General features: G+C 42.0%; 1 long non-coding RNA gene across 2 annotated transcripts in view; it reads left to right on the forward strand.

The window, feature by feature from the left end:
- Nucleotides 1-26,149, forward strand: part of LOC139031398 (uncharacterized) — a 42,822-nt gene extending 16,673 nt beyond the window's left edge. For both annotated transcript variants that reach the window (XR_011483845.1, XR_011483844.1), the window contains exons 3-4: nucleotides 135-351; nucleotides 25,940-26,149. This is a non-coding gene — a long non-coding RNA (uncharacterized lncRNA). The remainder of the gene's footprint in view (nucleotides 1-134; nucleotides 352-25,939) is intronic.
- Nucleotides 26,150-26,613: the final 464 nt, after the last annotated feature.

A 26,613-nucleotide genomic window follows, 5' to 3' on the forward strand; every position in this document is an offset into this window, starting at 1 on the left:
CATCCTGATCCACCCCATGATGAACAGACACACCCTTGAATTCAGTTCAACATCCACCCATCCTGCCTTTTTGAAGGAAGTTCAGTGTTTCCAGAGCTATGATGTGATTGCAAACATCCTTCCTCTTTTTCCAGCTTCAAGGATTCGGATATTCTGGGGAAACCACATGTGATCTGAAGGCTGAAGCTCAATTGTTCATTTTTCCTCCGAGTTCTGGGATAATGTTATTAGTTTTTAAGCATGAGGTGCTTCCCAGGAGAGCTGCTGAGTCCCAACCTGACCAAACACTTTCACGTCGTGGCCTGTATGATGCACCATCATTGTGGAATGTCTCTGAGATGACTTCTGCAGGTGAGTCTGCCCTCTGAGTGTCTCTGGGGCTAGATCAGTCATGTCTGTTTCATTGCTGATGAAGTACTGGTATGACAGAGGATTTTTTAAATGGTTTACTTAACTTCTCTGATTAACATTTTACTATCTGGATCCTAGTGGGTCAGTGATAGACATTTAATTTATCACCATTAAAAATTTCAGCTTTTTTTCAACTGTGCAAAGAAGAATGTGTTTGAGCAACATATGGGGGTGGGGTTCACCTAAGAAAGAATTTAGGGAGGAGGAAATTAAACAATCTCTGACTTAAGGGAAAGGCTGAATTTTTACTAGGTTACCTTATTCATTTTTACTGAGCTTGCCTCAGAGGTTCCTATCTGTTTACAGACCAGCCTGGTTTGGTATTCTAGCTGAAAATGATGTGCAAATCAATCCCATTTTCTTGTTTCCTGGCCCTTCACACTCCAATGTCAATGGGATGCATTCCTCCCAAATTAAATTCTCCAGCAGGTTACTCTTGATATGAGATCTGTTGAGAAGCCAGAGCTGTCATGCCTGGGACTGGCACTGCTCACTGGCGTGAAAAGCCATTGCCACCTATAGATGAACTTGAGTATTAATGAAGAGACACCCCCCCGAAACTGTTCTAGAACTTTAACAATCCACCATTCCATCAATTTTAAAACATTGCAAAGAAGAAATTCTAATAAAAAAGAAAAAATCTCTACCTGTTCTCACACCACTTTAACTGTACCTCTATTTTCTAATTATGAAACTCATTCCAACCTGTATTGATATATGCATGTTGCTTTCACATAGTTAGATCATAGCTTCTTTCACTGGTTTCAATGTTAGGACAGCTATCACATTTATTCTTTTCAGTAGCTATATAATATCTCAGCATTCATATGTAATTTACTTCATCACTCTGAACTGTTAAACACCTGGGGTTTGAGGGGGTCTTTGATTTTTTAAATATCCTATAAATGCCACTATAAGCATCATGACCTGTCACTTTTTCAAAATGTATTTTCCTTATGATCAAGTCCCAGGAATAGTACTAGTGAGTCAAAGAATATGACTATTTTAGTGATTTCTGAAAGGCAGCCAAACAGTCCTCCAAAAAATACAATAGGTTTACCAATCTACTGGTGTAAATAGCATATGACATATATTTAAAAAGATAAATCCGTCTATGTTGCTATCAGATATAAAGATGAATATTATCAAGTGCCAAGGAGCAGTTCAGATTAGCAAGACTGAAGGAGGTGCTACACAAAAGACAGGAAAAGGCTTAGAGGGGTTGCCCTATTCTGCGTTGACTGAGGAGGTTCTGAGGGTAAGAAGTTTCTGGCAGTTTCTTTTTGAAAAAGTTCAGGGTTCCATTGGAATTAAGAGAAGACTATGGTAGCAGTAGCAAAGAAACTCCTACCAGGGGAATTAAAGCAGTGAAATGTACCAGGGATGGCTTTTAGATCCAGACAGACATGGGTTGAAATCCCAGATCCATTTTTTTAATTGTATGGCCTTGGGCAAGATAACACATCCTTTCTCAGGCTCATAGAGAGCTTTGTAAAGATGACAGATGATACATGTGAAGAGAAACATATGATAACTGTCATCATCATCATCAAGAATAGTCCGACCTTATTAGTGGCAGACGATGGAACAATCTAGAGACTGTCACCACTTTCGGTTAGAAGGTCATAAAGCATACAAAAGGCTATGCGTGTTTGTACACATCCTGCAGGTCTAATGCTCTGAGGGAAAACCTTGGGAAATGATAACCTAGTCCATCTTCTTTATTCTACACACCAGTCACAGAGGCCAGATATGGAATTTTAAACTAGGCCCAACCAGAGTGAGGGGCTTCCCCAGTGGCTTAGCAGTAAAGAAGTGTCGCTCAGTCGTGTCCAACTCTCTGGGACCTCATGGACTGTAGCCCGCCAGGCTCCTCTGTCCATGGGATTCTTCAGGCAAGAATACTGGAGTGGGTTTCCATTCCCTCCTCCAGGCAATCTTCCCAACTCAGGGATCGAACCCAAGTCTCCTGCATTGCAGGTGGATTCTTTATCATCTGAGTCACCAGCAGTAAAGAATCTGCCTGCAATGCAGAAAACACAGGAGATGCATGTTCAGTCCCTGGGTTAGGAAGATTCCCTGGAGGAGGGCATGGCAAGCCACTCCAGGATTCTGGTCCAGAGAAACCCATGGACAGAGAAGCCCCAGCCTACAATCCATGGGGTTGCAAAGAGTTGGACACAACTGAAGCAATTGAGCACATTCGACCACAATGAAAGTCAGAAATATCCGAATTGCAAGGACCAGAACCCTATGGAAAATAAGATCGAAGACTGTGATAAATGTTTTGAGGGGCAAACTGTCCCCTGGTTTGGACGGAAGCAGAGATGTCTGGGCAGCCTCTTGTTTTTCCTGCCAGCAGGATCTGAGCTGTACCTTGGCTGAGGAAGAGCAGTTTCCACTTGGATACCCTCTGGCCCTTGATTATACTTCCCCGACTGATGAGTAGTGGAATGCTTTGCTTACTGAACCCAGAGCAGACACTGACTCGCAGAGTATCAGTTGTTCATATTCTGTAAACCTGAGATGTTTTTGTTGTTCAGTGCTCAGTTGTGACTGACTCTTGGAGATCCCGTGAACTGCAGCCCACCAGGCTCCTCTGTCCATGGGATTTCCCAGGCAAGAGTACTGGAGTGGGTTCAGGTCCTTCTCCAGGGATCTTGCCTACCCAGGGCTCGAAACTGCGTCTCCTGACTTGTAAGTGGATTCCTTACCTCTGAGCCACCAGGGAAGCCCCAAACGGAGACAAGATATGCCTAACTCCCATCAGAGGGTTTGCCATGAAACAGGTGAGCCTTAAGGTTTATTAGATGGGTCTTTCACCCAGCTGGGCCTCTCTTACAGATTTTTCTTAATTTCTATATTCATTCTAAATAGTGGCCATAGTAAACTTATATTTTCTTTCTTTCTTTTTTGGCCACACTAGTTGGGGATAGTTTGTCCAGCTCTTGCAATCTTAGTTTCCCGGACCAGGGATTGAACCCGGGCCACAGCCGTGAAAGCACCCAATCCTAACCCCTGGGCCACCAGAGAATTCCCCAGGACTGTCTTTCTTAAAGAGCTGCTCCTCCCACCTCTGACCCCAGGCAACCTGGATTCTACACTCATGAGACACGTCAAATGATCCAACTGGAAGCTCCATGAGGGCTAGAATCCCCTGCACCTAGCATTCAGAGCCTATCAAGAAAGATTTGTTGAGGTTCACTGTTTAGAGATCATATACATTATGCCCTTGGCACCTGGTCCTCATTACCTGTTTTCTTGTTTGTTTAATGAGTGTCAAACAGAGGCAGAAAGGAAAATCGTATCCAAAGGTACTTATACGCAGAACTATGTCAATGTCATTGGTTTTGAACCAACCCACAATATTTATGAAGAATATTCAACATCACAGGAACAAATCACAGGCTTGGAAATGTACACTGATTCCTTTGCTCCAGAACGAATTGGCTCTTTCCATCGCTGACTGTCACATAGCCCATCCCTTCTCCTTTGGAAGATAGCTGCTGCAGTCTGCCCTTATTTGCAAGAGCGTGACAATGGGGAGTTTGATGCCACGTTAATCATATTCTAAGCTCCATCCAATGCAGGTGAAATCATTAGAACAGCAAACACTCTGGTCTGATGTTCCTTAAGAGATGGGTGATTTTCTCACTCCGTGGTGATTGACATTCTTTTTAGCAGTGATGGTGAGTCTGGGGGCCTCCAGTGAAGACCATCAAGAGACAGCTGGAAGAAGAGGAATAGTGGCATGTGTGTATGTGTGTGTGTGTGTGTGTGTGTGTGTGTGGCACGCATGTGTGTGTACCCTCTTTGTTAGAACTGCCTCTGTAAATGGAAAGCCAGCGGAACCCTCTGGGAATAGCAATTCACGGCAGCAGTCCGTGCCCGAGCTATTAATAAAGCGAGCACTAAAGCAATGCCGGCGAAAGGCTGTGCTCTCTCCTCCTCCGCACCTCCCACTCTCTCCAGAATCCTTCCTAGAAGGCACTCACCCTGCTCATCATTATCCTAAGGCATGGCTGGAATTCGAGGAGGGCTGGAACGAACGCCTGCCGTGTATGAGTTCTTAAGGACATGAAGGCAGAGGGACAGCCCAGCTTACAAACACTGGGGGCAAGATGTCAGTGCCATCCGCTGCTGGGCTAAAACGCAGGGCCATTTATCACCCAGAGCCCCATCTGTCCAAGGCGGACGAATGCTATTTGCTTGGGGAGGAAAGGAAGAATTGATAGCAATATTCCCTAGCTTTTTCATTAGAGGGTTTGAAAAATAGCCTTTCAAGAGAAGGACACCTTTATGTTCCAATTGAGTTATGAATTTAAAAGCATCACTTGGCTGAGGTTCATTACCTGCTTTAGCCAACCCTAACATGCAACAGGACTCCAGACCTTTCCTTTGAGAATTCTGCTCTGTGAATGAGTGCCCTGAATATTTGACAATTTTCTGCTGGCAAAAGAAAAGAGATTTGGCTTATTATTTTGTGGTGGGCAGAATTTAAAGGGCAGAAGGAAGGAAAATAATAGTGACTTTCAATAAGAGAAGAGAACATTTGCAGAAAACATAGCATTTGCAGGAAACATACACACGATCATCTCAGTCCTCACCAAGGAGTATTTTTGATGATGATTATCCAAAACTGGGCTTCTCAGGTGGTGCCAGTGGTAAAGAACCCGCTTTCCAATGCAGAAGACATAAGTGACTTGGGCGCAGTCCCTCAATCGAGAAGATCTCCTGGAGGAGGGCATGGCAACCCATTCCAGTATTCTTGCCTGGAGAATCCCATGGACAGAGGAGCCTGGTGGGCTACGGTCCATAGGATCACAAAGAGTCAGACACAATTGAAGCGACAGCATGTAAGCATCCAAAATTAACTAAATCCTTCCTTTATCCCCAGGTTTTCAGAAAACTTATAATTAAGTGCCTTGGTGTAGGCCTTATTGTTATCATCATTCTCATCATCTTCATTGTTTTAGTAAGCAAGTTTTTTACCAGTATCTTTTCTTGAAGAAAACCGTCTTACTCTACGTAGTACCAGTGGGGATGTCAATAGAGGTGTTCCCTCTTCCCTGACTCTAAGGGTATATGGACTCCAGTCAGTCACAGTGATCATCTCAGGGACGATTTGTGACTTGTGACCCCAGCTTCACTACTCAGAGTCGCTCCTGGAGACAGAAGCTTGTTTTCCTCTGGAGTTGTTAAGCTAGAAAGATGTGAGCTTAGAGTGACTGTATAAGATATTTTCTGTTGTGTTTCTGACATCACAACCAAAATCTCTGACAAATACAGTCCATTTGATAGATTCAGAAACAATGCTCAGAGACATCAAAGGATTTTACTAAGGTCTTATAATGAAGCAAGTATTTAGGTTCTTATTGTTTAACCAAGATATTTCATAACTGGGCAAGCGAGCCAGTGTCTTACTCTAATATAAGCAGATTTTCTTGCAAGTGCTGGGAACAGACCACAATTCACCAGATTTCTAGTCCATGTTGACCTCAAGGGATAGTTCTTGGATCTTTGCATGAATGGTCAAGGCCAAGGATATTTTATGGCTCTGGTGTGAGGGAGTAGAAATTTGATGAGACAGACAATAGAGCTGTTGAAAATAAGTGACAGGTCCTCTTGTTGGACTGACCCACTGGGATTGGCTTCTCCTAAATAGCTGACTGGCTCATGGCTGTTTCGCACTTAGGGGACCCATGAATAATTGGAGGAAAACATTTTATATTGGCTTTGCTCAAGCTAAATTCAAGTAGCCTTCTTCTTTCCTTGATGCACTTTCCTTAGACTTATCTCTCCTTGTCTCTTCCTGCCACTAGAACACTAAGATTTAGAGAACTGATCTTTAAAAAAAAAAAAAAGAAGTGATAAAAAAAGAAGCCCTCCAAGTGAGGGCTTGGAGCAGGGATGATAAATGGGCTTGAACTTGTTTATCACTGCAGTTTGGGGTTTTTTTTTTTGTAATTATATAGAAGGCTATTTTGAGGACCCTTAATATTTAATCTTGCTCAGCAAGAGAAAGCAAGCAACATGATTAATTAGCAATATATTCCAAAATGGCCACTGTTTTAGGTGGATTCCACAAAAACTGACTCTGAGATTTAGAGACTTGCTTGCAGGAAGTATCCCTAAGAACAACACTTGCAAGGAAACGAGGGAAGTAATAGGAGACATTGCAGTGGCAATGAAGGCCTTAGCCAATTTCACGGGGGAATCTGGAACTGGGCTGTCCCAAATCAGGCAAAGTGCCAGGCCTGAACACTAACCCCTTTCCCCAACTCTCCCCAACACTGACCCTGGAGGGCTGTAACCTTGGAGAAGGATGCAACTGTAAGCCATCAGCAGCCAACATTCCTAGCACTTGGGGGAATGCATGTGTGGGTCCTGAAGGGAGGTCTGGGTAGCATACAACAGTATCCACTACAGCCACAGAAGTGGGAGTGGCCGTGGATGTGTGAGATATTGGTTGTTCTGACCTAGGGAAGAAGCACAAAGGACTTATTTTGTACTTAAAGTGTAAGCCTTAGCTAGAGGAGCAAGTTAAGGTGATGCAACCAATAAGATCCAGCCTAGTTCACTAGAGAACAACACTGAGGTTCGGGATCCAAAGTCATTTTCATCAAGTGTTCCTGAGCCTATGCACATATGTCTCTTGAGAAACTCATGGGAGGACAGCTGTTTCATTAGCAACTGGAGAGGGTTTAGGAATTTGGGGCCCTGAATTCTGGGGGTCATTGGAAGCCTATTTGTTCTCTACAACTCTATTTATTCTCAATCCCCTCAACATTCCTTATAGCCTCTCCCAAACTTTTAACTAAAAGGAACTCTGGGCATAGACTTTACGGGGCCAGTGTTAGAATGTTCTATAGACTCGCAAGTCAAACAAAATAACCACTGCGCTTGTAACATAATATTGTTAAAGGAATAAGGAAGCAATTTCTAAAACTTAAGTGAAAATATACTCTTTCTTCAAAGAGGAGTACATCTCTAGATTGTTTTTGACATTTAAGTAATTGTCTTCAGTGTTGCCTCCCAACAGCCTAATGAAAGTAAAGGTGCTTAGTTTTGCTTAGTTGCTCAGGCATGTCCAACTCTTTATGACCCCGTGGACTGGAGCCTGCCAGGCTCCTCTGTCCATGGGATTTTCCAGGCAAGAAAATTACAGCTAATCCATTCTTAACATTTATGTTTCTACAAGTTAGGGATGTTAACAGGAGTAAGAGTAACTGGAGTAAACCAAAATTATACACACCCCTGGGAGTCAGTTCGGACTCCTCTCTCTCCTACCCCTTCTCTCTCATGCCAAAGGAGGTTGGGTGGGAGAAAGTCCTGATTGGCACCATTTGCCTATATCCATGGTATAAACACTCTCACCATCACAACTGATTCCAAGTAACAGAACAGAGTTGGGAAGTGATGTGACTTGGATACTTTGGATGTAAGAAAGATCTGATAAAATTGTCTTGAGAAAAATGGGATTTATGATAACAATTCATAGGCACTGGCCCTCAACCTGGAAAGGAGCCAGGAGTGGGGCTCCTCCAGGGATCTGAGCCTTCTTGTCATCTCTCAGGGAACACTGGGTCCCTCTGTTTCTCTCTTTGTCACTTCTCTTCTCCCCTCTGGGAGTTTCTTCTGCTTAGTCACAGTTTCTATTCCTTACGTTTGGCTTGGCCTCATGGCCACAAAGCAAGGACCTTGGGCAACACTCTCTGTATCTTTTTGGCTTCTGTCCTTCCAGTTGCCAGCCCCTCTTCTGGCTGCTTTTCTGTTCAAATTGGGGGCAGAGAGTAGCTGCCTGGCCAAGTTCAGGCTGCAAGTCATGGGCAGCCCAGGGACAGCCCACACCTGTTTGGCTCAGGTACTTCTTCCTGCTCCAACCAGCCATGTTCAGGAGAGGCCAGTGGAAAATATGGCTGCCTGGTTCCATTTGGGGTCCCCCCACCTCCCCCAAAGTATGCGTGCATGCGTGCTAAGTCGCTTCAGTCGTGTCCGACTCTGTGCAACCCCATGGACGTTAGCCCCCCAGGATCCTCTGTCCATGGGGATTCTCCAAGCAAGAATACTGGAGTGGGTTGCCATGCCCTCCTCCAGGGGATCTTCCTGACCCAGGAATTGAACCTGTGGCTCTTACGTCTTCTGCATTGGCAGACGGGTTCTTTACCACCAGTGCCACTTGGGAAGCCCCCCCCACCCCCGCCAGAGGTATGTCTATGCTATAACGCTGGGGATCTATGAATGTGATCTTATTCAGAAAAAAGATCTTTGCAGATGTAATTAAGGATCTTGAGATGAGGTCATCCTGGATTATCCAGCAGGTTTTATATCAAATGATAAGTATCCTCATAAGAGACAGAAGAGAAGACAGACACAGGAAGCAGACGTAACCGTGGAAATAGAGAGCAGGGTGAGGCAGCCACAAGCCAAGGAATGCCTCCAGCGGGAGCTGGAGGAGGTGAGGAAAGTCCTTCCCCTGGAGCTTACCAAGGGAATACGGGCCTGACAACACCTTGGTTTCAAACTTCAGGTCTCCAGAGTTGTAATAGAATAAGTTTCTATTGTTTCAAGCCCCCAAGGTTAGAGTGACTTTTTTATGACAGTCTCAGGAAACAGGTATGCCCCATATATACCCATCATGTAGATTCAAAAACCGCAATTTTGCAATATCTGCTTTACCTATTCTTTTTCCTTTCTTCAATACTCTCTCTCTTCTGAAATGTTTTAAAGCAAATTCCACATTTCATGTTTTTTTACCCCTATATACTTTAGAATACATCTCAGAATTTATGGATATTTTAAAATGTCACTGCAATGCCATTATAACAACTAACTTAAATAGCAACTAAATAACTAAAAATAAGTACATGGTATCCAAAATGTCTTTTTATTTTCCTTTAACTCAATCACTAAAATACTGTTACATATTACTCCTCTTTGAATTACTCTTTGTTTTCTATCTATCTTTCTAGAAAAGAATTGCCTAGGATTAAATGCATTATTACAGGTTTGGGCTTGTAGATGTATGGGTATTCTTCCCCATTCAGTGATGAAAAATTCTTGGAATTTTTTTCTCTAGTTAAAAATAAAGATTTCTTTCTTCTTTTACAATATGAGCTTTTGTCCAGGACTGACATTCATAAGTTCCACTTCAAAGTCATACTGGAGGTGGACAAGAATAAAGTCATGATAGAGAAAAGTAATCTGGATCCTAACATCTTTCCCCAAAATGTAGAAGACATTTGCTTTGAAAAGTAAAACAGGGGCAAAAGAAAAAGGTGAAAACCAGGAAGTTACTCTACATTGGATTTTAAATAGCTCTTTCACAAGTTTCTCTTTTCTCTGAAAAACTTCTCCACCAGTTTCAAAATGAAAATTGTATGCTGTGAATAATGGTATTTGGCTATCCTTTCAAGGAGAAGTAGGGTATCCATGGGCTGTATTCCAGTGTCTCTTCCTTTGGCACTTTTCCTGTGGTTCTAAAATTACTTTTTTCTTCTAAAGAGATTAATATTAAGCTTTTCCTCTGTCCACTAATGAAAGGGATTCAGGGTAAATCATTTCTATGAAAAGAGAGGATCTACAACCATTGAGAGGATGTATCAGAGGTCAGGTAGGATCCTCTGCCTGAGAAACATAGTCTATATATCCTTGGTGACTATCTTAGGAGTTTCTTCATGCTAAGGGATCCCTTGTCAAGATTTACATGCTCTTTGGGAAGGTCATACCTTTGCATGTTCTAGGATGTGCTGGTCATGCAAGCAAGAAGGTCATTACTGTAGCTGATGACTACCTGAGAATCAGACTTTCAAAAATTGGGTACTGGATATTTTCAAGAAGACAGAAGAGAGGATTGTGCTATAAGAACTAGAGAAAGGCAGCCTAGATAACAGAAACGTGTGAGGATTCCAAAGACAAACGCCCCCCCAACCCCAGATTCTTCTCCCATTGTTTTCCCTTCAAACCTCATGTCTAGGGTTCAAAGTTGACTTGGCCATCATGGCAATTGTTAAGTTTCACTTTTTCTGTCTGAAAACAGTGGAACCTCATCATCTGAAGTGGGTTTAGTCAGATCTTGAGATCGAGCCAAGTAACTCCCCCTCCCTTGTCTTCAATCACATATATTCCATGAATGGCTTTCTTTCAACAAGGCAACTACAACTCCCTCCTCTAGACTTTGAAGCCCTTGATTTATGTGACCTATTTGTGCATGCTTAAACGAAACCCTTGGCAGAGTAGAAAAGCTTGTTCAAGTCTCTTCTCCTGGTAGTATTTTCTTTTATCATAACCCAGTCAAGAGGAAGGAGGAGTATATCTGATAAGCACACAATTTATAGCATCAAGGCTTAGGAACTAAGAATGATGTGGCTTGAAGGTCATCACTTTGCCTCCCTTCCTTGGTAACTTTCTGCTTTAGTGTTCCCAGCTCCCTACCAGAAGGAAGGGTGAATAGAGAGTAGGCATCTTTCTAAGTATAGAGGTCCAGTTTCAGTGACAACATGTAAAATGCTTGGAAGTCATCCCTCCCATTCTTACAATAAGAAAAAAACGAAGCCAGCATGGGAAAAAAAAAAATAGTCTTACTTATATAGGAGCAAAGATAGGGATTTTATCTGACTTCATTAGAAACCATGCAAGCAAGGAAACAGTGGAGTGAAATATGTAAAGCATTTAAAGGAAAAAACCCCATCAACCTACAGTTCCATAACCAGTGGAATTATCCTTCAAAGGTGACAGAGAAGAAAATAAAAAAGTGACAGAGAAAAACAACTTATTCAGACAAACAAAAAATTCACCACAGTAGACTTGCCTATGAGAGACATCAAAAGTAGTTCTTCAGAGAGAAGGAAAATTATATAGGTCAGAAACTCAGATCTATGTAAAGAAATGAAGAATGTTGGAGAGGAATAAATGAAAATAGAATAAGATCTTTTATTTTCCTATTCTTTTTTACAGAGTTGTTTTTATTTTTATTTTATTTTATTTATTAGTTTTGGCCATGCCACATGGCATGTAGGATCTCTGTTTCCTGACCAGGGTTGAACCCATGTCCCCTGTAGTGGGAGCTTGGAGTCTTAACCTCTAGACTGCCAGGGAAGTCCATATTTTTCTTATTCTTAATTTATCTACTAGACAACTGAGCAAAGTAATAGTAATAACAATGTATTAGATGATTATAGCATATAGGTCAGTGAAATCAATGACAGCAATGTTATGAGGGATGGGAGAAAGAAATCAGAAACACTCTATGAAAAGCTGTCTGCACTTCCCATGAATCTGCACAGCATTATTTGAAAGTAGACTTAAGTTAGTTGCAAATATGTATTGCAAATTCTAGGGCATCCACCAAGAAAATTTTTTTTGAAAGATGTGTAATTGATATGCTGAAAGGAGAGGAAATGGATTCACATAAAATGCTCAATTAAGAGGCCAAAGAACAGGATAAAATTTTCAAAAATAACAAGTGCAACAAACAAAAAAAATGGTGATAAACATGGTAGATATTAATCCAAATATATCAATAATCACCTTATATGTGAACAGTCTAAATAATACCAATTAAAAGATACAGACTGTCAGAGCGAATTTAAAAACAAGATCCAAGAAACACACTTTAAGTATAAAGACAGAGACAGATGAAAAGTAGAGAGCTGGAGAAAGATAAATCCATGCCAACACTCATTAGAAGAAAGCTAGGGTAGCATGTGAATTTCAGACTACAGAATAAGGAAAATTATCATGGATAAAAAGGAGTATTACATAATGATAAAGGGGTCATTTCTTTAAGAAGGCATAACAGTCTTTAATGTATATGTGCCTGACAACAAAGAATCAAAATACAGGAGGCAGAAACTGCCAGGAGAAATAGATGAAGCCACTATTATAGCTGGAGGCATCAACACTCTTCCATCAGTAGTTAATAGACCTGGCAGGCAGAAAATCAGTGAGGACATTGCTGAACTGAACTGTACTGTCAATCAACTGGACCTAATTGACATTTATAAAATATAGGCTACCTGACTTTAAACAAAATTGGAAATATGAAAAACACACTTAGGAAACCAGTAACTTTAGGTGCGATAATATATAAAAGAATTCTTCAATTTGCTGAAGTGTGTATGTCTATTCTTTATTGTGCCTAATAATCTTTATAACTTCCCTTTAAACATTTAAATTTTCCCTTTAAACATTTAAAGATTCCCAGATGGCTCGGTGGTAAAGAATCTGCCTGCCAATGCAGGAGACACAAGGGAAAAGGGTTTGATCCCTGGGTTGGGAAGATCCTCTGGGGTAGGAAACGGCAACCCACTCCAGTATTCTTGCCTGGAAAATCCCACGGACAGAGGAGCCTGGTGGGTTACAGTCCACGGGGCCACAAAGAGTCGGACACGACTGAGCAACCAGGCACACCCAAACATTTAAATTATGAATCCATTTAGAAATTTCCTGTATCTTTTAAAATAAACCATCATCATCCCCTCTAGATATTTGGAAAAGTGGACCTCAAAAACATCAGTGGATGTCACTGGCGATGTGAACAGCATACATACAACCTCTTAAGGAGCTCTTGCCAAAGGGCATGCCTGGTGATTATGGGTTTTTCCCTTCCTAAGTCTGAAGGAGAGAGTGGCAGAGGGGTGCTGTTCCTCCAATCCAGGGGCTGCACTCTTCAGTAGCTATTAGCAGAGAGGGTGTTGAGGCTCATCCTTCACCAGGGCATCCCTGCAGGCTGCTTTCATCTGATTAATGCTTGACCTTCATTCATTCTTTCAGCAACATTTACTGAGCACCTGCTCTGGGTCAGGTGCTGCCCCAATTGACCCCAGACACTCAGATCAACTGGTGGATTATTAACATTACCATATAGGTCAAAGCAATAATGACAGGTTAGAAAAAAATGGAAATTCTCAGCACAAGTTGTTCACTCAATTTTGCACCTGTTATCACCCATATGATCCTTAGGTGGACGGAATAAAAGTCACAGTAAATCAATGCCAGCTCGCCATCTATTCTCTCCCCTCTTCCTGTTCTCTGGGTGCACGGAAGCAGAATCTCCGGTTAGCTAGTTGGGCCTTATTTCCTGAAGAGCTTCATGAAATTTTCATTAAACTCTTTATTAAATTTTTTTTTTCATTAAACTTCCATGAAGTTCTGCCAGCCACTTGGAGTCCTTGGCGAGCTTCCTCTAGGACTTGAGGTAATTGTTCTCATTCATTCTTTCATACATTTAGTGCTCAGTAGATGCAAGATATGCCGTGCTGGGGATTACACAAAATGCAAAAATAAATAAGCCTCAGTCACTGTCCTTTAGTAGCTTGCAGTCTATCATAATCTTTTCAAACAGTTCCTGCAAAGTTCTTACTTGTATCCTGCATTTCACAAATTTTGTTGCATGTGAGTATGTTCAGTCGTGTCTGACTCTTAGCGACCCCATGGATTGTAGCCCACCAGGCTCTTCTGTCCCTGCAGTTTCCCAGACAAGAATACTGGAGTGCGTTGCCATTTCCTCCTCCAGGGAATCTCCCTGACCCAGGGATCGAACCTGCGTCCTTTGTGTCTCTTAGCATGGGCCGGCTGATTCTTTACCCCCGAGCCAGCTGTGTGATGACAAATTTGGTTACTTTCATTCGATTATGTTTTCTTCCTCACTTTTTACATCTTTTGGAAGCACCATACATGATGTGGGAATAATATAATTATTGATGTGTACTGATAATTCCATAATCATCAAAAACAAAAACAAAACCCTCCATAGCACAGATTTAAGAATTGGAATGTCTGGGTTTGAGCCCCATCTCTGCCTGTGTGCCTCGGACCAGCCTCTTAACCTCTCTGAGTCTCAGTTATCTTGCCTATCAAATAGGATTAAATATTTCTACCTTACCTATTGCATAGTTGTGTGTGTGTGTGTGTGTGTGTATCAGATGAGCAAATGTACATGCAATCCTCTTCTACAACATAAAATGATACAAAGATGTAAACTGTTATTAAAACCCTGCAGTGGAATCAACTTCAGGGTTTGCTTGTGTGTACAATACAAATGCCATAGAAATAGTAACTAAGAGCAGAATTTGGCCCAGGGCACTTAACTACAGCATTTTTTATTTTAAGGGCAGAAGGGGAAAAAAAAAAAAATCAAAGACTTTTTATTCAAAGCAGAAAACTTTTAAACACGTGTCAACACTTGCCAAGGACATGGTTACTAAGTGGCTCTCCTTGAGGGAAATTCAGAGCGTGAAGGCCGGCTTCACTGAGAGGAACTGCCAGAGAAAAGTCTTTAATGTTATCATCTTCCTCCTCCACCCGTGCTCAGAATTCCTTATCTAATCAGCTGGAGACACACATCTTAACGGTCAGACAATAAACACGGGATGCGATCTAAGTATGGATCACGACAGAGGCCAAAACACATTCTGGTCGGGTGGCGATCACCGTGCCCAGAGGACGCCGCTTTCGCTTTAAGGGAACTATTGATACAAATCAAACTCCTTCTCTCCTAGATTTCTGAAGTGTTCTGTGGTGAAATCTGGCTAACACACAGTGCTAAAAATGACCTTTTGTCCCCAGAACCTAGCAAAGTTTATGCTCAGCTCCCCTGATATGAAACGGGGAGGGCGGTGGGGGGCGGGGGAAAGAAGGACTTGCAGCCACTGGGAATTTTTCCAGCCTGGCCTCCGTATCCAGACAACCGGTTCCAGAAAAATAGAAATAGAAGGGGTAGTGGAAATTTGCTTGGTGTAAGAGAGAAAACGAGAAGTGGTAAAGAGAACTGGAGAACAGTGACTGCTTCAATTAAAAAGAAAGAAAGAGGGACTTCCCTGGTGGTCCAGTGGTTAAGACTTTGCCTTCTAATGCAGGGGGTGTGGGCTTGAACCCTGGGCAGAGAGCCAAGATTCCACACACACCTTGTGGCCAAAAAACCAAGACATAAAATAGAAGCAATATTGTAACAAATTCAATAAAGGTTTTTTTTAAAGGTCCACATAAAAAAATACATATCTTAAAAAAATTAATCTGTGTATTTGTGGTATTTAAAAAGAAAGAGAGAAATCTCAGATTTCTAATAGAATGGTTACTATCAAAAAACTAGAAAAATAGCAAGTGTTGGTGAGGATGTGGAGAAGCTAGGACCACTGTGTGTTGTTGGTAGGAATGTAAAATAATGCCAGCCCTATGGAAACAGTATGGTGAGTCCTCAAATATTTTAAAACAGAATTACCATATGATCCAGCAATCCCACTTCTGGGCCTATATCCAAAGAATTGAAAATAGGACCTCAAAGTAATATTTGCACACCTATGTTCATAATGGCATTATTGATAACAGACAAGAGATAGAAGCGATGGCTATGTACCCATTGATGGATGAATAAATAGACAAAATATATGCAAGAACCATACAATGGAATATTATTCGGCCTTGAAAAGGAAGGGAATCCTGTCACCTGTTACAACATGCATGAACTTGAGAAATAGTATGCTAACTGAAATATGCCAGTCACAAAAAGACACATACTGTATAATTCCACTTATATGCAGTACCTAGAGCAGTCATATTCATAGAGAGAGAAAGCAGAATGGTGGTTGACAAGGACTGAGAGGAGGAAGTGATGGAAAGGTGTTGTTTAATGGGCACTGAGTTTTAGTTTTGCAAAATGAAAAAGTTGTGGAGATATTTTGACCAACAGTGTCAACAGGCTTAACTCTACTGAGCTGCATACTTAAAAATGATTATGATGGTAAAAATTTATGTTAATGTGTTTTTAACACAATTAAAAAATTTATTTCCAAAGAAAGGAAAAATCTCACTGTCCAGATTAACTTTAACTAATAACCTAGCCCTGTGCTTATGGTTTTCCATGCCTGGAAGGTCCAAACCCTTTAGAACAGCACTGGTAGCCAACAAATGTTTAATGTCAGGCAAATCATGTCACTCTTCTGTCGCAAATCCTCCAGTGGCCACAGTCGCTTTTATGAAGGTTTCAAAGGACTGGCATCATCTCCCCAGCCTGTACCCCACTTCTCTGCCCTCACCTCCCTTCACAACCCCGTCAGTTACTCCACCCCACAGTGGCTTCCATCTTATTCCCTGACCCACTGGGCACGTTCTCCCTTTAGTGCCTTTACAATAGTCTTTATTCTCTTCCTGGAATGTTCCTCTCTGAGGTTCCCACCTGGCTCACTACCTTACCAACTTGGGGTCTTTGATCAAGAGCTCCCTTCCGGAAATGCCCTTTCTAACCATCCTGGGAACTGCAACCCAGTCCATCTCCACCCCAGCACCCCCTAACTCCCTCCCATCTTTATTTTTCTCCATCGCACCCACTACCAGGTGACATCTATTTTATTTATTTCTTTGGTCTTTTTCTCTTCACTGCAATGTCAGCACCATAAGGGCTACTATTATTTTACTGTTTTAGTCACTGCTTTCTAAAAAATCCTCAGCACCTTGAACAGAGCCAACATCATGAGCTTCCAATAAATAGTTGTCCAATAAATTAAATGATTGGATGGGATTTCCCTGGTGGTACCCTGGATAGGAATCTGCCTGCCAATGCAGGGGACATGGGTTGAATTTCTGGTCTGGGAAGATCCCATATGCCTCCGAGCAGTTAAGCCTGTGCATTGCAACTATTGAGCCCATGCGCTGCAACTACTGAAGCCCATGCACCCTGGAGCCCGTGCTCCACAACAAGAGAAGCTACTGCAATGAGAAGCTTGCACACCACAACTAGAGTGGTGTGGGTTGCTTGCCCCAACTAGAAAAAGCCTGAGCACAACAACAAAAGACCCAGTAACAACCAAAAATAAATAAAATAAGAATGTTGAGTGACCACAGAAAGCATTTGAAGTATAAGAGTACTGAATACTTTCTAATTGTTTATAATCCAAATCTTTTTCCTGCACCCACCATCCTGGGCTTGGGGAGGGGGGCAGGGAATTGCAATACAAGCTCTTCTTTGTCTTCACTGCACAGGACTTAACCTGTACACAGTAGCAACTGATTGCTGTTTTTCTGCTGGCACACTCTTTAATCATTTCCCATCAGAGATTAAAAGCAAAGGTCATGTTGGATAAGCACTCAATTAAGTCTTTAGATGACAGTGATGTGTAAACAGACTTATTAGTCCACATGTATAATTAATTCTCATGCTGATTTCAGGTTGCTTCAACACCTTGGTAACACGATTCCAGATAACTTGCTACCTGTATTACATTATGAGTCTCAATCTTGTAGTAAGGCCCCTCCCAACATATAATTGTGGAAAAGTTTCAAAAGCATGGGCAAATGGAAAGACTGTGCAGTTAATCTCCATATACTTGCCCCCTCGATGCTACTGTTAATGTTTTAGCATATTTGCTTAAGCACTTAATGGTGCATCTAAGCATCTCTAATTTGGGGGGTGGGACAGGATATTTCATGGAGGGCACATGACAAGGGAGGGCTCCTCAGCCCCTCCTCATCTTCAGGGGTCTGGGATGGAACCCGTGTTGAGGACGGGAGATACTCAGCGTGTTGGGGTACCGGGGTGGGGCAACATCTCCCCAGCTGCCACGGGCCGCTCTCGTCTTCTCCTGATCTCACTGGGGCTGGCGGCTCCAGGGGCCCTTCCTCCTCAGAGGCCACGTGGGCTCTAAGTCCAACCACACTGCTGCTGTAGGCGAAGTCAGCGCCATACCAAGAAGTGACCTTGACAAGGCGGTCACAGGGGCAAGGCCAACCCCAGCACTGGCTGAAGGAGAGCAGGCCCCACTGTTAGAACTCCAGGAGCCAACCTGGTCCTCGGCGTGGCCCCAGGCGCTCTTTAGGGAGAATCATGAGTGCTTCACCGCCTTCTCTTAAAATATTTCCTTATGTACCATACTTACTCATCTGACAGCACCAGGGCTCAGTTGCAGCAAGCAGGATCGTTAGTTGCAGCCTGTGAAATCTTAGTTGAGGCACGTGGGATCGACTTCCCTGGCCGGGTTTTGAACCCAGATCCCCTGCAGTGGTAAAGAATCCGGCTGCAATGCAGGCAATGCAGAAGCAATCCCACTCCTGTGCATGTACCCAGACAAAACTATAATTCAAAAAGATACATGCACCCCTATGTTCATAGCAGCACTATTCACAATAGTCAAGACATGGAAACAGCCTAAATGTCGCTCAACAGATGAATGGATAAAGAAGATAAGGTACATATCTACAATGAAATACTCCGCCCTAAGAAAGAAAGAGATCATATCATTTGCAGCAACAGGGAGGGACCTCGAGGTTATCATACTAAGTTAGGTAAGTCACGGAGAGAAATACAAATACCATATGATGTGAAATCTAAAATATGACATAAATGAACCTACCTATGAAGCAGAAACAGACCGAGAGAACAGATATGTGGTTACCAAGGTGGAGGGATGGATTGGGAGTTTGAGGTTAGCAGATACAAACCACCACACATACAGTAGATAAACAACAAGGTCCAATATTTAATGTCCTGGGACAAAATGTAATAGAAAAGGACACACACACAAATGTATATATGTATATGCTGCGCTTATTCACTCAGCCATGTCCAACTCTTTTAGATCCCATGGACTATAGCCCGCCAGGCTCCTCTGTCCATAGGGATTCTCCAGGCAAGAATACAGGAGTGGGTTGCCATACCCTCCTCCAGGGGATCTTCCCAGCCCAGGGATTGAACCCAGGTCTCCTGCACTGCAGGCAGATTCTTTACCAGCTGAGCTACCAGGGAAGCCTCATATATGTATGTAACTGAGTCACTTTACTGTAGAGCAGAAATTAACACAACATTGTAAATCAACTACACTTCAATCAAAAAAAAAAAAAAAAAAGAGGAATATGGTAACACAGAAAGCAGTATATGACAAGAAAAAAAATAAGATTTTTCCCATCGGTGGCCCCTCTAACCAGTGCAGATGATCCCTCAGGTCAGTAGTACTTCACATGTGGCTGATACAAGGAAGCCTCAGACCAAGCCCTTTAAAGAAAAGTGAAAGTGTTAGTCAGTGAGCCGAGTCCCACTCAATGGACTGTAGCCCATTAGGCTCTTCTGTCCATGGAATTCTCCAGGCAAGAATACTAGAGTGGGTTACCATTTCCTTCTTCAGGTGTTCTTCCTGACCCAGGGATCAAACCTGGGTCTCCTGCATTGCAAGCGGATTCTTTACCATCTGAGTCACCATGGAAGCCAGCATCTCTCTAAGCCTTGCCCTAAATTCCATCACCAGCAAAGGAACAGTCCTCATCAGCCTGTGTGACAGATGCAAAGTTGACAAAGCTTGGGTTGGCAAGAACAAGAGTGAAAAATAAATTTTAGCAGAGTTTTGATGATGGTGTCATTTGCTGACTGACATCAGAAAATTGTTGGCAGTGTTTTAGGGCATATTTTGCTTTAACAAGTAGGGAAGATGCTTTAATTGGTGCCCTTTATTTATCATTTTTGTCTTTCATGTCCATGGAAAATTCTAGCATCTTCCACATTTCATCATCGGCAGCATACCAGACTAGCAACTGTTTCAATAGAGAGTAGTTTCTTCTGTCACTCGGGAAACATGTTTTATTGCTTGGAAGATTGCTCCCCATGAATGTTACCTGGTAAATCTTAACATGATTTTATAGATTAGAGCTATCCCCCTTATAACTAATTTTTCTATCATCCCATTTTAAAGGGTTAGTCAGCATTGAATGAGTGCTCATGTATCTCAAATTCTATACGACACAGGACTGGGTGTACTCGGCAGTGATAAGAAACAGAGGGAATAGTTGCCCACAGTACACATTATTATTATTTTTTTAAATCAGAGTTTTTAAATTAACTTCTCCAGAGTGACCTGGTTGCTTCTATTTGTTTTTTACTGTGGTAAAATATATATAACATAAAACTTGCCGTTTTAACCAGTTTAAGTGTACAGTAGCATTAAGTACGCTGACAGTGTTGTGTAATCATCATCACCATCTTTTCCAAAAACTTTTCATCACCCCAAGCAGAAACTCTGTAATCATTAAACAATAACTTCCCATTTTCCAGGCAGCCACCATTCTATCTTATGCTTCTATGAATTTGCCTCATCTAAACATATAAATGGAATCCTACAATATTTGCCCTTTTGTGTCTGGCTTATTTCACTTAGGAAAATGTTTTCAAGGTTCACGCATTTATAGTACATGCTGGATCATGGGTCAGGACTTCAGCATTTCTTTTTAAGGCTGAATAATATCCCATTGTAAGTATACACCATATTTTGTTTATTCATTCACCTGTTGACAGATATTTGGTTTGCTTACGTCTTTTGACTATTTTGAATGATGCTGCTGTGAACACTGGCATACAAGTGTCCACTTGACTCTCTTCGTTCAGTTCTTTTGGGTATATTCCTAGGAGTGGAATTGTTTGGTCTTATAGTAATTTTATGTTTAGCTTTTGAGAAACCACCAAACTGTTTTCCACAGAAATTGTTCCATTTTACATTTTCATCAGCAAAGTACAAGGGTCCCAGTTTCTCCACATCCTTGCCAAAGCTTGTTACTTTCTGTTGTTATTGGGGTGGTGGTACCATTTCCATCCTAATGAGTGTGAAACAGTATCTCATTGTGGTTTTGATTTGCATTGCCTTAATGTCTGGTGAAGGTGAACATATTTTCACGTGCTCATTAGTCACTTACAGAGCTTCGTTTCCAATATTGTTTTGGCTCTTTGAGATCCTTTGAACTTCCACGTGAATTTGAGGACACTTGCAAAAAAGGCCATTGACATTTTGATTGGGATTGCACGGACTCTGTCGATTTGGGGAGTACTGACATCTTAAACAATATAAGTACTCCAATCTATGAACAAAGCATGTCTCTCCATTTATTTAGGAGTTCTTTCACTTCTTTGAGCAACGTTTTATAGTTTTCAGAGCACAAGTCTTACATCTTCTTGATTAAATTTATTCCTAAGCATTTTATTCTTTCTGATGCTAGTGTAAATTGAATTTTAAAAATGCGGAATTTTTGAATGTGCTGTTTGATGAGTTTTAGTAAATTTATATTATTGTGCAAGGCTCATCATGATCTAGTTTTAGAATACTTGCATCTCCCCAAAAAGCTCCCTTGTGTAAACCGCAGTCAATCCTTGCTCTCACCTCTTTATCCCAGGAAACCTCTAATCTGTTCTCTTTCTCCACATTTTTTTCTGTTCTGGACATATAAGCAGGTGCTTTTGTTTATATAAAATGCAATTATCAATATAGACAACACAACATCCATCTTAGGACTCAAAAACAACATACATCCTGGCTGGTACAAATGACCTCATCTCTTATAGTATCAACTAGTTAAACGAGATCTTGGCTCATCCTTATGTCTGAGGAAGATATCAATAGTCAGGCTAACCAGAGCAGGCTCTGAGGGGGTTAGTTCTTGAGGAAACACCAAGGAATGTGTCTATTCTTCCAGGTATCTGAGGCTTGCAAGCATGCACGGAGTTTCGATTGGACAAATCTACCACAGAGAGAGACTCAGAAGGAGAGAGGACCGTTACGGTTCTTTCACTTTCTTCAAAACCCCAAATTATAGACATTGTCCAGCCACTGTTTAGAATCCATTAGAAACTGCTGTGTGTGGTTAGCTTATTAGAATAAAGTCATGCTGGGAGTGAGGTTCAAGAGCTGCAATTGTGTGAAATGTGAGGTTGCATTATTATAAAGTGAATGAAATGAAAATAGGGGCTGTGCAGAGAAGAGCCAATCACAGACTGCCAATACTGGATTCAAACACAGCTCCACCGTCCAAACCTAAATCCTCTGGATGATGCCCAGGCATCGTAATAACTACAGGGTTTTCTACACTCCCCTTTCCCCTGAGCCTTTGTGGATCTTTGCTTTGAATTCCCAAGACCTCACATTTATGTTTTTGTTCAACGGTTCTCCTAAGGAGGGTCGAGGCATTGCAAACAATGACTCAAAGTGCTTTCATTAGCTCAGATAAAAGGCTCAGTTACTTTAACCTACTTCTTCCTGCCAACTACAAAGGCAACAGGAGGCTCAGATGTTACTAGGAGTTGCTAAGAAGCACTTTGCTATTGAAAAGAATAAGACGACCAGGTTTCTTAGAAGACATCAAAATCTCTTCTCCTGAGGGGTTTATGAGTTGTTTAAAGGGTGGGAGATGGGGTTGTATTTTTCCTTGGGATAAGAGCCTGAGAACCTGGGAGTTTGAAATTAACCAGGTAAATATTGACTCAGAATTCACAGGAGCTGCTGCTGTATCCTTGTCAGCTCTCAAGGATATAACAAATATTTATCAAGGACCTACTGTGTGCCAGGCACTGCACCAGGTGCTGGGGATACAGCAATGGACAAACAACATGGACAAAAATCCCTGCTTTTCTTTCATTCCAGTGGGAGAAGACAACACAATAAACAAAACAAATAAAGGAAATATATGTGGTACACGGTACTAAGGAGAAAACTAGAACAGCGGGGAGAGAGAGAGTTCTAGGTGAGGAGGGATAATCAATACCTATGATTTTAAATAGAGTGGCCATGGAAGTCTCCACTTGGAACGTGGAAACTGAGTGAAGACTTACTTGAAAGAGCTGAGGGAACTAATCATGTAAGCGTCTGGGGAACAAGCAGGACCGGTAGAAGGCTCAAAAGCCCTGATCTGGGAGCAAGCCTGGTATAAGCAACATGCAGGAGCCAGGGGGACTGGAGGGGAGTCAGAGCGGGAAACTGGGAGGAGATGAAAAGAGGGCAACGAGGAAGGGGCAGGTCACTGGGGCCTTACAGGCCATTAGGACGACCTCTGCTTTTTCCCAGAGTGAGATCGGAGCCATTAGGAGCTTTTGAGCCGAAGAGGGACATGGTCTGATCTAGGTCTTGAGTTTTTTGTCTCTGGGTGCTCTATGGACCACGCTGGTTAAGATACTTGGCATCCTGCTGAGCACACGGTATGCATTCCATGAATGCCCATGTTTTGTGTCTTCCAAATACATGCAAGTTATCCTTGATTGAAATTTGGAACACCTACTATATAACTCTACAGCCCCAAAGTAGCACCTTCATTAACATGTGGACAGTTTGCGATTCATTCGTTTACCAAATTTTTATTAATGGGTGCCACAAGGAGCCAGGCACTGTCCATTTTAAGCGCTGAGGACTCAATGGTGAGTGAATAAGCTAGAAAAAGTCCGTGCCTCAATGGGACTTTCATTGGAGTGATAGGAGGGCAGAAAATGAACAAATACTACATAAATAAACAAATACACATATAATGTCAGGTGGTAACAAGTGCTAAGAAGATAAAGTACATAAAACGTTACTGAGTGCGGGCCATTTTAAATGCAATGGTCAGTGATGTACTTCTTTAGCTCAACAATAGTTGTTCAGTTCTCACTGAATCAATGGACATGAGTTTGAGCAAATTCCGGGAGGTAGTGAAGGACGCTGAAGCCTGGTGTGTTGCAGTCCATGAGGTCGAAAAGAGTCGGACCCAACTTAGCAACTGAACAACAACTCTATGGGCTGACTCTGCGCTACGTTCTGAAGCATTTTCTATACAGTCTCTGCCCTCAAGGGACTTAGTCTGTAGTGGGCAAAATTCTATGGTGGCCTCTAATATTCCTGCCCCTGGTGCACACACCCTGCATAATCCTCAAGACCTGTGACTGTGATATGAGAATCACTCCTTTGATTGGGTCATGTTGTACGGCAGAGCTAAGAAAGGGAGATTACCTGCTGAGTCTGACTGAATCATGTATGCTCACCCTGAAGAAGAGATTGAAAGCAGGAAAGGGACTCAATACCAGGAAGGTTCTTTGCTGCTGGTTTTGAAGATGGAGGGGGACACAGCGGAAAGGCTTCTAAAAATCGAGAGTGACTTGAGGTTAACACCTACCGAGAAGACAAGAGACCTCAGTCCTACAACCACAAGGAACTGAATTATGTCACCAACCTGAGAGAGCCTCAGAGCAGATTCTTCATCAGCCAAGTCTCCAAATCAAGCCCAGCTGACACCATAATTTCAGCCTTGTGAGAGTCTGAGCTGAGAACTTGGCCATGTTGTGCCGGGTTTTCACACTGGCAGAACTGTGATATAATAAATCAGTAATATTTTAAGTAGCTAAATTTGTGGTAATCTGTTATCTAATAATAAAAACAAAGATCGACTCTAATAAGACTTCTGGTTTCTGGTCCAGCATATAAGAAGCTAAAAGTCACCTCTCTGTCCCAACAACAAGTAAAAAATGAAACAAACTTGAAAATCAACTCTTTTTAAGTCTGTAAGAGAAGGGAGGTCACAGGACAAACTGCTGCCCCCAGAATTAGAGAGACTGACAGGCAAATGAGAAGAATCACAATTAACTGGAGCAGAAACCTTTGTGGGAACCAGGGCTGGAGTAGGGAACTTGAGCTGTAGTTGACAAATTGCTGGAGGCTCCATGCAGATAAGACTAAGAGATAAAAACTCCAGAGGGACCCAGTACTTGGGAGCCACTCCACGTTTTTGTGAGCTTTGCCTTCAGAATCTCTAGCAGGTCCTCACAGTGAGTTTCAGAGAAAAATCCCCTTGTGATTCCAGCAGAGGAGGAAGAGGAGTCATTTTGAAATACATTCTGCACTTAACACACTCTGTTCTCGGGAGAAACTGTTTAACCAGAGCTAATCTTCAAGGGTTTTTATCAAGGACTAACTGATCTTGGGAGAGAAAAATACTTAACTAGCTGGCTTGAGCCTTCCACGTGACAGAAGAGAAATACCCAATTCCAGAGCCCACTCCAGTCATCCTGCCCTACTTGAGGAGTAGGAGGGAAACTGAGAATTACGTGTGAAGCTCACAGTCCAGAGGCATAGGTGCACTAAAAGACCAAGTCCCAGGACTTTCCTGGCAGTGCAGTAGTTAAGACTCTGTTTCCACTGCAGGGGGTGTAGGTTCGATTCCTGGTTGGGGAACTAAGATCCCATGTGCAAGGTACAGCCAAAAAATTTTTTAAAAGAAAAAAAAGACTGAGTCCTAATCATAGGGTGATTAAAAAAAAATGCTCCCCTTTCTGTCACCCCTTAACACCACATCACTGAAGGCCTGTTTATGGGAGTTGTTTTTTTTTTAAAAAACTCAGTATACCACATCCAGCATTGAATGAAAGATTACAAGACTGACTAAAAGGCAAAAAACAGAAGAGACAGATCAAGCATGAGATTAGACTGAGATATCACAGAGATGTTAAAATTATCAGGTCAGGAATTTTAAATAACTATGATTAATATGATAAGGGGTCTAATGGAAAAAATAGACATTGTGCAAGAATAGGTAGGGTAGGGATTTTCCTTACAGTTCAGTGGTTAAGACTCTGTGCTCCCAATGCATGGGGCCTGGGTTTGGTCCCTGGGGAGGAACTAGATCCCACATGCTGCGTGCCACAGTGAAGATCAAAGATCTTCAATGATGCAGCCAAGACCCAGTGCAACCAAATAAATAATACTTTAAACAAATCAATAACAAAGATATTAAAACCTTTTAATTTTTTCTTCTTTTTCTCCAGGGACACGGTACATTTTCAGTTCCATGGCACTTCCCCACTCCTCCTACTGATGCTACATGAAATTACCTCCCAAATAACCTAGAGTCTCTGGGTCTGCAAAGGAAGAACTTTAGGGCTAGCTTCATGTGTGTGTGACCTGTGAAAGATCTTGTGTCTGGTTTAACACTTTACTGTTGCCATCTTGAAATTATTAATAATTCATAAACAAGGTGCCCCATGTTTTTATTGCACACTGGGTTCTGCAAATTATGTAGTCAGTCTTGAACACAACTTAAGACAGTGGTCTAGCCTTCCATTTAGGATTGGGGTCCTTAATAACTGTGTTATTCCTGGGCTCTGCAATTATGATTCATCGTTCTATTAAAAAGGCATGATTGAGAACTTAAGAGAACAACTGAATTTCACTCTTCTGTCAGGAGTCACACTTCGTGCTATAAGACTTTCATTGGTGATCACATAGCTTGGGTTGAGATTATTCCTTTAAGGTCAAAAGAAAGCTTATTATATTTGTAATGTGTCATCACTGATGCTCCATTGGCCCGGTGCTCATTATTGCAATTCCACAAACTTTCATTTTCCTGCAGAAAAATTTCTAAAGATTTCCACATCTTTGGGCCCTTCCAGTCAATTTCTAGATGTGTGGTGGCATTTCCCATAGGAATAGTCAGTTGGCT

This window comes from Odocoileus virginianus, chromosome 27 (genome assembly GCF_023699985.2).
Source record: "Odocoileus virginianus isolate 20LAN1187 ecotype Illinois chromosome 27, Ovbor_1.2, whole genome shotgun sequence".
NCBI lineage: Eukaryota > Metazoa > Chordata > Mammalia > Artiodactyla > Cervidae > Odocoileus > Odocoileus virginianus.